This window comes from Calliphora vicina, chromosome 4 (assembly GCF_958450345.1).
Source record: "Calliphora vicina chromosome 4, idCalVici1.1, whole genome shotgun sequence".
Taxonomy (NCBI): Eukaryota; Metazoa; Arthropoda; class Insecta; order Diptera; family Calliphoridae; genus Calliphora; species Calliphora vicina.
Window position 1 is genome coordinate 6,511,366 of NC_088783.1, and position 14,295 is coordinate 6,525,660.

A 14,295-nucleotide genomic window follows, 5' to 3' on the forward strand; every position below is an offset into this window, starting at 1 on the left:
CAGATACAGATCCATTTTAAACGATATTCTCCTAGTTGGAAGATTCCAGCATGACAATGACCGTAAACACACCTCTAAACGAGTGGTTTCAATTGCGTTTTGAAGTGGCCTGTGCAATGGCCCGATCTCAATCCAATAGAATAAAATAAAGACTCAAAATTACACCACGATGAAAACTTTATCAGATAAGGGAATAATAAAATATTTCAAAGGAGACGATTGACTCTTTAATGGGTTCAATGCATCGTCGATTTGAAGCACTAATAAAAAACAAGGGATATCCATTTTATTGGATTCACCTAAGGGCCCAGAAAATGTTTGTAAAAAAAAAATAAAATTAAGTTTCCATTGTTTTGTCAAAACCAGTTTATAAAAAAATTAAATTTTTTGACAGTAGGTCTTTGTTAAAATTTGGCACAAATATAGCCTATGGAGCCATTTTCAATATTTCTTTACTTTATTGAATTTATCACTTTTCAATAATCGAAATTGGCGAATAAAATCGCCAGTTTTACAAAATTTTAAAACTTTAAAATATATATGTATAAATACTAAAAAAAAATTTCTTAACGGAGGGTTAATACGACTCTGTATGTGCTTAACCCTCCGTTAGTCGCAATCATTTTCAATCGAGACTAGTAGCAATGTATCAAAATGATATCAATAAAAAAGGCGCGTTTCAAAAATAATCTCTTCACTTTTTATGAAGAAAATAATATTGCAGTAAAAATATTATTTTATCAAAAAATAGCTTAAAATTTAGGGCGTTTAAAAAAATGTATAATAAAAATTGTTTGTCTGTATCAACCAGATCATGGTTAAAATCTGGAGATACATATTAGGTGTTGTTTCGCAAGAAATCTGATCGAATATAGCAAATATGTACATATATATATTTAAAACACTTTTCAATTAAAAAAATTTTAATAATTTTTTTCACAAAATATTAAATAAAATTACAAAAAAAATTTAAAATCAAAGATTTTTATTAAAATTATTGTTAAAGTGTTTGAAATGAATATTTTAAATATTTAAAACTGTTTTTATTTTAAACTAGAATTTTTCAAAATTTTTTTTTTTATTTTCAAAAGGTTTGGAAGTTTTTTTAATATAAAATGCTACCAAAATGTTGTTTATTACCTTGTTTAAAGTTTTTCTTTTTTTTAATTTTGAAAAAGTTTTATTTTATTTTAGTTTTTTATTTTATATAACTTAGTTTTTAAAGTCTCACTTTTTTTAAATTTCAGATTTTCTTTAATACTTTCTTAATTCAAAATTAATTCATAATTAATTTTGCCAACTTTTTTAATTAATACAAATATATTATATTTTGTTTAGATTGAAAACGAACTTTAACTCTGGACAACTAGTGATCGACTAAAAGTTTTCAAAAGAAAAACATTCAGTTACAGTTGTTTAGATTTGTATTTTATACTTTTATTTTTCATGTATTTTTCGCTGCTTTTAAATTTATTTTTTTTTATATTTTTTTGCTTTTATTTAAGCAAAGAAGTCAAAAACTTTGTTCGTCTTTCTGTCTAGCGGTGTTTTGTCTGTCGTACACTACGAGGGCCAATAATATTTATATGTAGTAAAAATACGAGCTAACGTGTTGAATGTTGTCGTAGTAAAGAGGAGGCGTGAAGGCGCGAGTATAAATATTATAATACATATATAAATGATTATAATGTTTATACTAAATGTACACAAGTAGTATAAATAAGCAAGCATCTTTTAAATTATTTAATGATACTCATGTTTAGCTGGTTTTTATTTATTTTGTTTTGTTTAATTCACTTTTGATTTTTAAACACAATTCATTCAAGACGCAATCCGGAGGGATCAAACAACAAAAGCGACAATTGCTTGTATGCGATGAGTGTGAATAAAAATTAATTTAAAATACATGAAAATTATGTGAAGAAAATTTTTCCATACTCACATTAATTCAGAAATAATTCAAATACAATAAAGACTAACAGCAATCATTTAGTTTAAACACATCAATGGAACTGTAGCGACTGTACTAAACCCTACATTACAACTAAAGCTAAGATCAGATGTGGCCTTAATATTAAAAAAATGTAAGGACACCTGTAATCGCGCAGTTTGTGAAAAATCAGAATTAGAACTCATTCTGAGTTGTTATACATTTAATTAAAGCTTAGTGTATTGGCAACTTACTAATTTTATATACATGTATGTATACATATTAACTTATATCGTTTTTTAGATATTCTTAAAAAAGTTGAATTATAAATATTTCTCTCAAAATTAACCTTGAAATTCAAAACAATTCTTCCACTGTCAATCACCATCAAAAATTAATGAATTCACTCGAATTTGGCTGAATTGGCCTTTGGTTCTACCTTTTATAAATTTGCTTCTGTTCAATATCCTTTTCATTATCTTTCGATTTGTTAAGTGATAACAAAGCTCACATAAAAATTTAGCACTTTTAGTCTCAAAAATTTATGTATTAATATTGTATAAGTTCAGTATCATTTAAAAATCTCCATATTTCCATTCCTGATTTGTATCTTATTAAATCAATTATGGCTGTAGGGTATTAATAAGCCAGATCTTTTGTATTATTTAATGCATCTTGAAGGTTTTTAATGGGCAAAATTAATATGAGACTACTATTACTACTGATCTACTACTGCTAATAATCTACATTCGTACATACTACTACATCTTTAATCATTATTGTACGCGATTGTTGACGTAGTCGTGTGTTGTTGTATTAATGTGTGACTGTTATTGTTGTTGCCATTGTATTTTACTGCTGCGAAAAATGTAAACAACACACATAAACATGTGTTCGGTGTTTACTTTTTGTTATTGCAATTTAAATTCCTGTTACCGGTGTTTATTGTGAATGATGGACAATGGCTGTGTTGTTGTTGCTAATGTACAATAACAAGCTTGTGTTTATTTACATTTGACAAGGGAGATAAATACAAACAAACACATATTCACTTCAAGCTCTCCTTAAAAATATATTCATTTGTAGGCAGTGTTGCCGCAAACTTAAAATATTTGTAACCAAGTTTGTTTAAAATAATATTTTATTAACCAATAAAATGTATTTCAAACCTTATTTTTATTTCATTACGCATGAGTGGCAAGGGTATATATAAGTTTTTCATTCCGTTTGAAATTTTTACATTTTTCATTTGCGACCCAAAAAAGTATATACATATATTCTGGACCGTTATAGATAGCGGAGCTGATATAGCCATGTCCGTATGTATGTTGAAATCAACTTTCCATAGCCCCCAAATAACTTACATACATGATACATACATCAATATATCCGCAATAGACATAGGTTTCCAGGCAGCCACGAAATGAAGAAAAGAAGAGCAGCTGACGTGGGTCCAAGCAATGGTACCTTTGTGCTATAGACATGGTTCGATAGCTATTTAAAATCGAGAAAATATGCCCACAAATGGCTGATATGTATGTATATGTATGTATAAGGAAAAACCAACCAACAATATCGATTTTTGACCTATTTTTGATCTATATCTGGATTACTAAGTCATTAATATAGGCAATATGGATATCTAATGATAGATAGATAACGCCCTAGTAAGTCGGTTTCACAATATTCTGGAAAAAATATTTATTAACGCAAAATTTAAGAAATTAAAAATCAAATTTTTAAAAACATTTTATCACAAACAAATTTTAAAATAATGAAAATTAAAATTTAAAATTTAAATTTGGTGAAGATTCGGCACAGTTTTTTCTTACTAAATTTTACACAGGTTTTTATACTGCAAGATAAATGTTATGTCAAGATTTTATCTTTTAGATTAATATAAAAAATAAAATATTCTGAAAAATCGATCGAAAGAATTTTGAATTAAAAATATTTTATTTTTTGATATTTTTCTATTTTACAGATTTATTTTTACTGAATGTAAACTCCTGTATCTTTTAATTTTGTTTAAATGTACCATATTTTGTCTAATCTCTAAATGAAATACCTGACATTTTTAACATTAATTATCTTATTTGTATTATTTATTGGCAACATCAAGAAAACTATTTTATAATTTTGATAAAAAAAAAATATTACTGAAAGTTTTGAAAAATAAAACGAATTTGTTTGGATACGGTTATAAATAACCAAAACGGCATTCAAGGGTTAAACGAAGTAAACAAAGAACATATTAAAAAAAAAAAAACAAAACAAAAAAAATGTGAATTAAAATGTCACACGTTTCATCTTAAATGTGCAATTTTTATGAGCAGCTCAAAAAAAATAAAACGCATCGAAAGCATTGAAATTATATATTTTTTTAATGTTTTCTTTTGTTGCCCGGCATGGAATGTATGCATTTTGTTTAAACATATTTTATTTATTTTATTGTAGCTCATAAAAAAAGACAAAAACTCAAAACATTTAAAAATGCCCGCGATTTGTTTTATTACACTCATAAATCAAATTTAATTGTCATCAAATTCATTTTTTTTTCGCGAAACCAATGAATTTGTTAGAATTATTCTTGTTGTACATATTCACAAGATGAATTTAAATCTGTTCTAATTGTTTAATACGAAACAATAAAGGCAACAACAAAAACAGCAACTTGTTTTATTTACATATTTTGATAAACTTGAAGTAGTACGAGTACATACTAACGAAAGTATTAAGTAATACAGTGGTACACAAAGAAATATATTGTTACGAATTTGCAATAGAGATTTGAATTTAACGGTCTGTAACGACTGCCTGCAACATTCATCATGTTTTTAAACATGTCCATCAGTAGAAGGTTCTACTTATCAACAATGTTGATAGCATGCGGTTGGTTAGCATTGTTTATAAGTGTGGCAACACTAAGGGCCGTTTTATCATTAGGTGATTATCTTTTTTCCCAACGAAAAACTGCAGATTAAAGAAATTTGGTTTTCTCAATGTCTCATTTGCTTCTATTCTGTCACAAAGTATACAGAGGCGTCACGAGACAGAAAATAATATAGTTCTATATTTGTTTCATTTTTAGTAACTGCCCTTTTTATTTTGTTTTAGTCTTAATTTTCTGCCGCAATAATTCAATTTCTTTCCGATATAGTTTGATGCAATCATTTATTTTTGTAATATTTCACTTTTAATTGCCATTGTACATGTGGAGTTTTATTTTGCAAATGTAAAAAACAACCAAGAATTTTGTTTCATTTAAATTTACACGTAAACAATACACACATTTTTATAATTTTTCATTTTAAAAAATTTTGTGCCACAGACTACGAAAAAATTGTCTTACAAATTTATTTGTTTGTTTTGTTCACATTTCTTTGTCTACCAAATTCGTGTTGTATATAGCGTTTTGCTTTAACACATCACTGATATTGTAGTACAAAATATATTGCTATCTCTTTTTATGAGAACTGCCCTAACATCTGATTTGGCGTTTTTTAAATGTCAAATTTGACACTTCTGTATATTCTGTGATTCTGTCGCAAAGCTAACCCGACCTCATCTGCCAATTATTTATTTATCGTACAGATAAATTCAATCAGCTGACTGCTGTTCATAGTTTGTGTTTTTGTAAACAAAATTAAATAGATTTTATAAAAAAAAAGTTTAATAGAGGAATTAACATTAATTTGATGGAGGATGAACACGAAGAACATGAGTTCCAAGTGAATGCTGAAAAATTTTATCATGCCAGGCCTAACTACATGGCAGACATGGAGGATAATGAATATTTCAAAAGATTCCGGCTGTCGATGGCCACGTTAAACAGCTGATTTATGTAAACATGTTGTCAATTGAAGGCAGGGTTCCCAACTTTCACATCTATTTTGAGAGGTATTGCCAACTGAAAATAATCTTTTTTGTCGGTATATTGAGAAAAACTAAATTTTTAACGGACAGTTTATCGGCCTAATAAATTTATGTCGACATTTAGTAACAGGCAGTTTGTCGATACATTGAGAAAACGGGCCTTAATGTTTAAGCTGCTTACATTAACATCGATAGCTCTAGAATTCGAATATACGAGTTTTGACCGTTAAGAACAATCTAGGCTACTCAGATGCAGAGTGTATAAATAGTGAGTGCGGTTGCAGCAGTGAATTAGTCTAATTTGAAACATCGTTATGTAAAGACTGCATTACCAGTGTATACATGTACATTAGGCCGGGTCGAATTGTATGAACCATAAAAAAGTAAAAAATCGTATAGCAGAAACGCAATCTACGGAAAATTCTAAGAAAGTTTCCTCAAGAAACCATAGGTCTAAAATGAAATCCTATCTTATGCATTTCGACTTTTATCCAATGATATTTTTCAATACACCAATTTTATACAATTTGTATTGTGCTGAATTGGGGTCCAATAATGAAATTGTCCCAATCAAATTCTCTGCAGTCACATGATTGCCTCATTTTATATAAATTTGGTTGTCGTAAATTGGCGCATCTCCTGCCAACAGCTTGTAAAAACGCTCACAGTGTTATTTAGATAATTTGAATAAAATTATCTGTCCAACAATTTGTTAATATCTTTAAATTTTATTATTAAATTAACAATTCTATTCTTTCAACCCACTGTAACATAGATAATATTAAATAAATCTGACAACCAGTAATCGTACTAATTAAAACTTTATAATTTTGTATTTATTGGCATAAATATCCAATTTATATTTTAATTCTAAAAAAAGTTACCAGTGTTTTCTTAGAACAAACTTTATAATCTTTATTTATTTAATTAACACTTTTGATTTGTGTAGAATAAATGAAACCAGTGTATTGTTCACATACGTAGTACATACTTTTCGCTGATCTTAATTAAAAAAAATTAAACGTTTTATCTATCTGTCACTTCAGGCAATGGCAAAGTGTAATAAAGTGAAAACAAGAATCTGTTCTGATTTCATTACAAACATTTTACAGTCGAGGGTGGAAAAAATGATGACACTCTTAGTTATACGAAAAGAAAACCACAAGTCCGAATTATTCGTGATCGACTAAAATTTTATCAACATTTTCGTATTAGACATTATGGCATTCGTCGATATCTAGCAAGAAATTCAGTACATTTTATTAAAATATCGCTATCAAATTATATGTTTGATACGTAAGCTCATTCAGCTTCTTTCTACTGGGTGGAATTTAAGGCAGAAAGAAGTTTTTATATTTTTGCTCACATTTAAGTATTTGAATGAAAGTTTTTTTTCAATTTATTTATTTACTTATTTCCATTCACTTTTTTTAATAACTGCCCCTTATACATTGTATAAGTTTTGTACTCGTTTATCAATTTTAATTATACAGTTTTGTATGGCCAATTAATTAAATGAAAACATCTTTTAAAAATTAAAAATGCAATAAAAAGTTAGGAAATCATTTAAATAAATAATTGAAAAAAGCAATAAATAAATTAATAAATAAACAATAAAATGAAGCGTTTGACAATACAGGTGGTGAAAAAAATAAGTTTGCAATTTTAATTTAGAACATTGGTTCTATAAAATGTTTCATTTAAATATTTCGGGTGAAGTTTAAATGTTGGTATAATAAAACCGAAAGATAATTTTACAGCGTATATTGAAAAAGAAAACATTTTAGTTCAAGGAACTAACTCAAGCGAACTTGATTAAGATTAGGATATAGCCACGAGTTAATTAGCCTGCATACTTTGTTCACCAGGACAACAACAAGATCTCAGTATACACAGACGGTTTAAAGATTGAAAGTTGCGCTGGCTTGCAAATTTTCTTTGATGAACTTGGCCTTCCATTCTGATTTTCCGATACCTGTACCGTTTACCATCGATGCCGCCCGTAAGTGAAATATCGAGACGTCGACCGTTGAAATTTACGTAAGGTCGAAATTTCTTCTCAATTGGATTCGTGGGTTCCAGGATATCAATTTTCTGAATCCAAGAATTAAATATCGAGATTTCGATCAATGACATTTTCTACGTGAACAATTTTGAATAAAACTACGCTCTCAACTCTACCGTAATAAGGTCGAATTGTATTCTCAATTGCATTCATTGCCTGACCCAGCTTAGATATGACCTTGTCGAGTTAGTAACAGATACTTCCGAAAAAATAATATTACTGACGATTACACAACAAACTCGTCGTTCTTGGATATTGGTTGTGGTATTGTTAAAACTTGGTTCACAGGTTATTTATGGTTCTTTATCGAGATCAAAGTTCCAAATTTATATTGAGTGTATGACTTAAAAATGCGGCATTGACAATAAATGACCTTATATCTCATTTAGTTATTAAAATTGCTTTGAAAATGTCAAATTTTGTACCAACAAAGCGTCATATGCGGGAAGTTTTGCTTTACTTCTTAAGTTTAGTTTATGCGGTTCAGAAGTGCTGTTGTGAAACGGAAGACAAATATCGACCGGGCCAGCCAAAAAGAAGACCAAGAATAAAACTCAATCAGCAATTTCACATGACCTTGACCTTGAAAGAAAATTTTGCATGTCCGAAATGATGAAGCCCGGCCAACCAGCCGAATCGACAACAAAGCCAAATATCCATGGCGCTAATGTAATTCTCTGTATTTGGTCATCTCTATTCTGAGCTGCTGAAATCTGAACAGACCATCATTGGGCACCTATGTATACCGAACGCAACTGATTCGTTTAAAGCGAGTATTTGCCAAAAAACGCCCAGAATATGCAGCCCGGCATGAATCCGTAATATTCTATCATGACAATACTCGGCCACATGTTGCAATAACTGTTAAAAAAGTATTTAGAATGAAGTGGTTGGGAAGTTTTGCCTCACTCGCTTAATAGTCCAGATCCTCCCCGTCCGACTACTATTTGTTTTGATCTATACAGAACTCTTTCTCTAGGATACGTTTGGCCTCAAAAGATGAGCAGTTCTTTTTGCTCGGAATCCACATGTTGTCAGAATGATGACAATTTGAACATTCTTATTGATCAATAAATAAAATGACAAATAAATCACTCAACTTTTCGTCAACATTCAATACATTGTCGCTGATCTTGCCTTTGGTCAAAGACAAAGTCGTCTACAACGATTTTTCCAACTGGGTCATAATGAGACGTCTCACACAAAAATAATAAACAAAAAGAAGTTCATGTTATTTGAAATGCCATTGATGAGTTCTTGTCTAATTATATGTATTTACAGATTTGCAATTCATTATACATATGTATGTATTTACTGATGACAACTTTGAATGCATTTAAAATTTCTTTCGTACACACACTTTTTTCACAGACTTTACGAGAAGATTTCAATTGAACACTCAACTGTCAAACGTTTGACACAAATCGCAATTAATCAATTAAATTGTTAAATGCAGAGTTTTGATAGACAGAAATAGAAATGGATGATTGATAGATTTGATTTGAATTTGAAACACAAATTTATGCAAAATGTAACAAAATTAGAGAAGTAAATTAAACAGTTATTTAGTTTAGTTTAGGTCTAAATTGTTTTTTTAATTTCTAGTAACAAAATTTATATTAAAAACCTTGTTAACAGTTCATTGTATGTATTTCCTTTTTTTTCAAAACTATCTGCAATTAATCACTTTTTTTGGAATAATAAAACTTCTCATAGTATCGTATGTATTACAAAAAAATAAAAACGTTAATGTCAGTAACCACTTAAATTAAAACTGTGTTTTTCCACAATTTTAATTTATCATAGACTATGGATTTATTTACTTTTATTTGCGGAATTAGTCAGAAGTTCGTGTTTCCAATAAAACTTATTTAATTTTTTTTTTATTTAGCTTCTTTTTTAGATTTACTAACTGATAACATTAATAACAATGATGATGTTCTGGAAGATGTAGAAATATTTGTCTAGTTTTTAATAAAACACTGTTACAAAATATTGTTAGACATTAAATAATAACTTTAAGCGCCATTTTCTCAATCTCATGCACAAATTATATTAATTGCAAGTTTATTATATCGTAACGTAAAACGATAATCAGAGATTGAGACAGTTCCCAGAAAATAGATAAATTAGATAAAATAAAAATCGCCTATTTAAATCTAAATTCAAAACGCCAAATTAATCCTTAGGAATCATAAAACCGTTTAAGGAAAAAGAAAAAAATTACCAGAAATATAATATACAATTTTCAGTTGAAACTGAATTAAAAAAAATTTAAAACATTTAAATCAATAAATAAAAAACGTGTTTAAAGGTAGATAAAATAAAAATCGCCTATTTAAATCTAAATTCAAAACGCCAAATTAATCCTTAGGAATCATAAAACCGTTTAAGGAAAAAGAAAAAAATTACCAGAAATATAATATACAATTTTCAGTTGAAACTGAATTAAAAAAAATTTAAAACATTTAAATCAATAAATAAAAAACGTGTTTAAAGGTGGCGTGCTGGTACAAATACCTTTCATGAATATCGAATTGTTTAAATATTTGTTGCAAATCCACGTTGTTCAAACTCCTCAAAAATTTAGCTCACGTTTTGGGCGATAAATTAATAAGAAACAACCGAAATAAATGTATTTAAAAAAGGTTTTTAAATAAATACAATTGGTAACAAGCACAAAGTATTTTATTTGTCTTTGTTTTTATATTTAAATAAAAGACAATTGTAAAGTATATTTTTTAATTGTAGACTTTCAATATATTGTAGGAAACAATAATTCCCAGAAATTCGTTTATTTTGACGCGTTTTTCAAAACAATTTTGTTTACTTTTCAAATTACACACGCTTATCACTCAAAGATTTTTTAAAATTCTCTTAAAGCACAACAACAGACGTCACTTTTCTAAAATTTTCTTATTTTTAAGTATTTCTGAATTATTATTTTGAATTATTTATTATACAAAAAATGCACTTATTTTGTGTGTTATTAATTTTATTAATAAATTATTTTCATTAGATATTTTTGTAATTAAATATGTATTTATCCGCAATTATTTGTTATATGTAGTTGGAAATTTAAAGGCTTTTATTTAATTAATTAATAAAATTCTTTAAACAAATTCTATTACGTCTTGTAGTAAATTCAAAAATTGTACTAAAAAATCTATAGGATACACAAAAAAAATCGTGTGGTGTTTTTATGCCCACCATCAAAAATGATGAGGGGTATATTGGTTTTGTCATTCCGTTAGTAACACATCAACATATTTGTCGCAGACCCACCTTAGTATATATATTCTGGCTTCTCATAAGATTCTAAGATGATCTAGGTATGTCCGTCCGTCTGACTGTCTCTATGTTTAAAACACGATAGGGCCCAAACAAAATTTTAGGTCCTGAAATTTTCCACAGATAATCTCTTTTCATAAGGTTTGTTTGGTATTGAAAACGGGAAATATCAGTTCATGATTTCACCTAGCGCCCATACAAATGTACCCACGAAATATTGTTTCAGCAGTCATCCTGACAAAGTTTTACACAAATTAGTTCTAAGTATTCTGAAATTATACTGTAAAGTTTGGCGAACATGGGGCAACATTTGTCCGTAGTCCCCATACAAGGTCCCCTCAGAAATTCACTTGAACACTCATAATTGACTTATAATAATTATTATAATGATTATTATAACTTTTGTTAGGATCCGTCCATAATTGATCCCAAATATTGATATGGTGGGTATACAATATTCGTCACAGCCGTTTATAACACTCTGACTTGTTTTTTGAATAATTTCTTATTTTTGTGTTCTGTTTTTTTATTTTGTACTTATTTTATGTTTTTCGTTTTCAAATTGTTTATAAATATTTTGTTTTTGTATTCCGCTCTTTTTGGTTTATTTATAAAAATTTAAATACTCGTACAATTTAAATGATGTCAATATATAAAAATACAAAATTCTTGCAGCATTTAGACGAGAAGAAAATAATGTATACGTATGATTAAGTTTATTTTTTGGGTGTAGAAATATCATGAAATGTTAACACTATCATGGCCGCTCACAAGTTGCTCAATTCTTGTGAAAGCATTATTCTTGTTATTGATACATTTTTTTATATTCTCGGGGCTCTGTTGCAATCGATTGCCCTTTAATGGCTGCATGTTTATCCAAAGAATTCAATATTAAGCATATTGGCTCTTATAAGATCTCCTAAGATACTCTGTAGTCTTCAGCATGACAGAGAACAGACTGATTGGTCTGTAGTCCTTGCCTCAATATGTAATTTTGGTGTGAGAAATACTTTTTTACCCACATAACAGCCAAACAGAGTTGGATAATTTTGGATTTTAGCTCTCGTGGAAACGTAATGCTGAGAGTCGAAAGCGAAATTTACTATGTTTTATTTATACATATTGGGTGTATGACTTAAAAATACAGAATATACAGTAGATGGTGTTGAACGCGAAAATTATATGTCTTTTTGAAAGGTACATATTTGTCATTTATTCTCACTTAACATCTTTAATTTGAAACAAGTAAGAGAGCTATATTCGGCTGTGCCGAATCTTATATACCCTTCACCAAATTATACTTTAAAATAAAAATTTTAAAGATTTTTAGGTAAACAAAATTTAAATTTTTTTTCCAGTTGTTTTTTCGAAATTATTTTTTAAAGTTTTTAATTTTTTTTTTTAATATTTAGTGAAAAAAAATGTTGGTCAAAAAAAAATTCGGGTTAAAAAATATTTTTTCCGATTTTGACCCATAGGTCCAACTTGCTATGGTCTTATATACGTCGTTGCACAGGTCTTTGAAATATCTATCATTAGATATCCATATTGTCTATATTAATGATTTAGTAATCCAGATATGGGTCAAAATAGGTCAAAAATCGAGGTTGTCCTGGTTTTTTCCTTATATCTCAGCCATTTGGACCGATTTTAAATAGCAACCGAGCCGGAAGAATTTCGGAGATATTGATGTATCATTCGTGTATGTAAGTTATTTGGGGGCTTCAGAAAGTTGATTTCAACACACAGACGGACAGACGGACATGGCTATATCGACTCCGCTATCTATAACGATTCATAATATATATACTTTGTGGGGTCGCAAATGAAAAATGTAGAAATTACAAACGGAATGACAAACTTATATATACCCTTGCCACTCATGGTGAAGGGTATAAAAAGTGCCGCTAGCCGAAGCTAATGGTGAATGTGTTTCATCGGTTTCAACGTGAAATGGTGATTTTGAAAAAAGTTGAAAGATTGTTGTAAAACTCAATAAGACCTTGCAAAATAATTGGGAGCTACTCAAGCAGCAATTTCAAAACGTTTGCGAGTAGCAGGATTCATCCAAGAGCAGGGAAATTAGATACCATACGAATCGAAGCCCAGAGATCTCGAAAAACGATTTTTGCATGTCCGAAATTATGCTGCATTTGGTAGAAGCAAAAGGGTCATATCTATTATAAGCTGCTTAAATCTGGCCAGACCATCATAGGGAACTTGTACCGAAATTGAGAGTATGCGGCAAGACATGAAACCGTAATATTCAATCATGACAACTCTCGGCCAGATGTTGCAATACCTGTTAAAAAGTATTTAGAATGAAGTGGTTGGGAAGTTTTGCCTCGCCCGCATTATAGTCCAGCCTTGCCCCGTCCGGCTACTATTTGTTTCCATCGATACAGAATACTTATGTAGGATATGTTTCACTTTGGAAAAGACTATCCGGCTTGATTCGTTCTTTGCCTCTAAAGATGAGCAGTTCTTTTGGCTCGGAATCCATATGTTGCTAGAAAGATGGGAAAATATTATAGGTAACAATCACCAATACTTTGAATAAATTTATTTTGTACAATTGTTTCAAAATAAACGCTTAAAATTTTAAAAAATTTACAAAAGTTCGAATAATTTTGATATTATGATACAGCATTGAAAGCCTCTCTCAAAGACCTTTCACTTGGTTCCGCTAAGTTTATGTTTCCGAGAAATATGAAAAAAAAATTCATAAAAACCTTTAAAACATAAAAATGACCTGTTCAATCCTTGATCCGGCTCAACAAATACTGACAAACAAGCTAAACATTAATTTTAGTTGGGAACATGAACACCTCTATACAAACGGGGCCACCTTAATGATCTAAATATCTAGTTTTGTGTATATATCAATGTTAATCTGTAATATGGAATCTATATCTACTTCTGACAGTAATAATGTTGAGAAAGTAGCTTTCTTAGCAATAAAATCAAATGAAAGAGTTAAAACCATAGACAAATATACATAGAGCAGAAACTCTCCAGTCAAAGATCTAACTCAGTTATTAAAAACCTAAGTGGCGAGAATTTATAAGTAAAAAATACTGCCCAGCTTGCATTTGGAAGATTGTTGAGTGACTAATCACCAAACTGAGTCTTT

General features: G+C 29.2%; 1 protein-coding gene across 2 annotated transcripts in view; it reads right to left on the reverse strand.

Moving 5' to 3' along the window:
- The window catches only part of LOC135956497 (uncharacterized), a 25,966-nt gene extending 15,179 nt beyond the window's left edge, over window positions 1-10,787 (reverse strand). Inside the window, exon 1 of one of the 2 annotated variants that reach the window (XM_065507016.1) lies at window positions 10,392-10,787. The gene's annotated coding sequence lies outside the window, so the exon portion shown is untranslated. Of the gene's footprint in view, window positions 1-1,140; window positions 1,551-10,391 lie in introns of those variants that run through there. The other variant, XM_065507015.1, reaches the window with a different exon arrangement.
- Window positions 10,788-14,295: the final 3,508 nt, after the last annotated feature.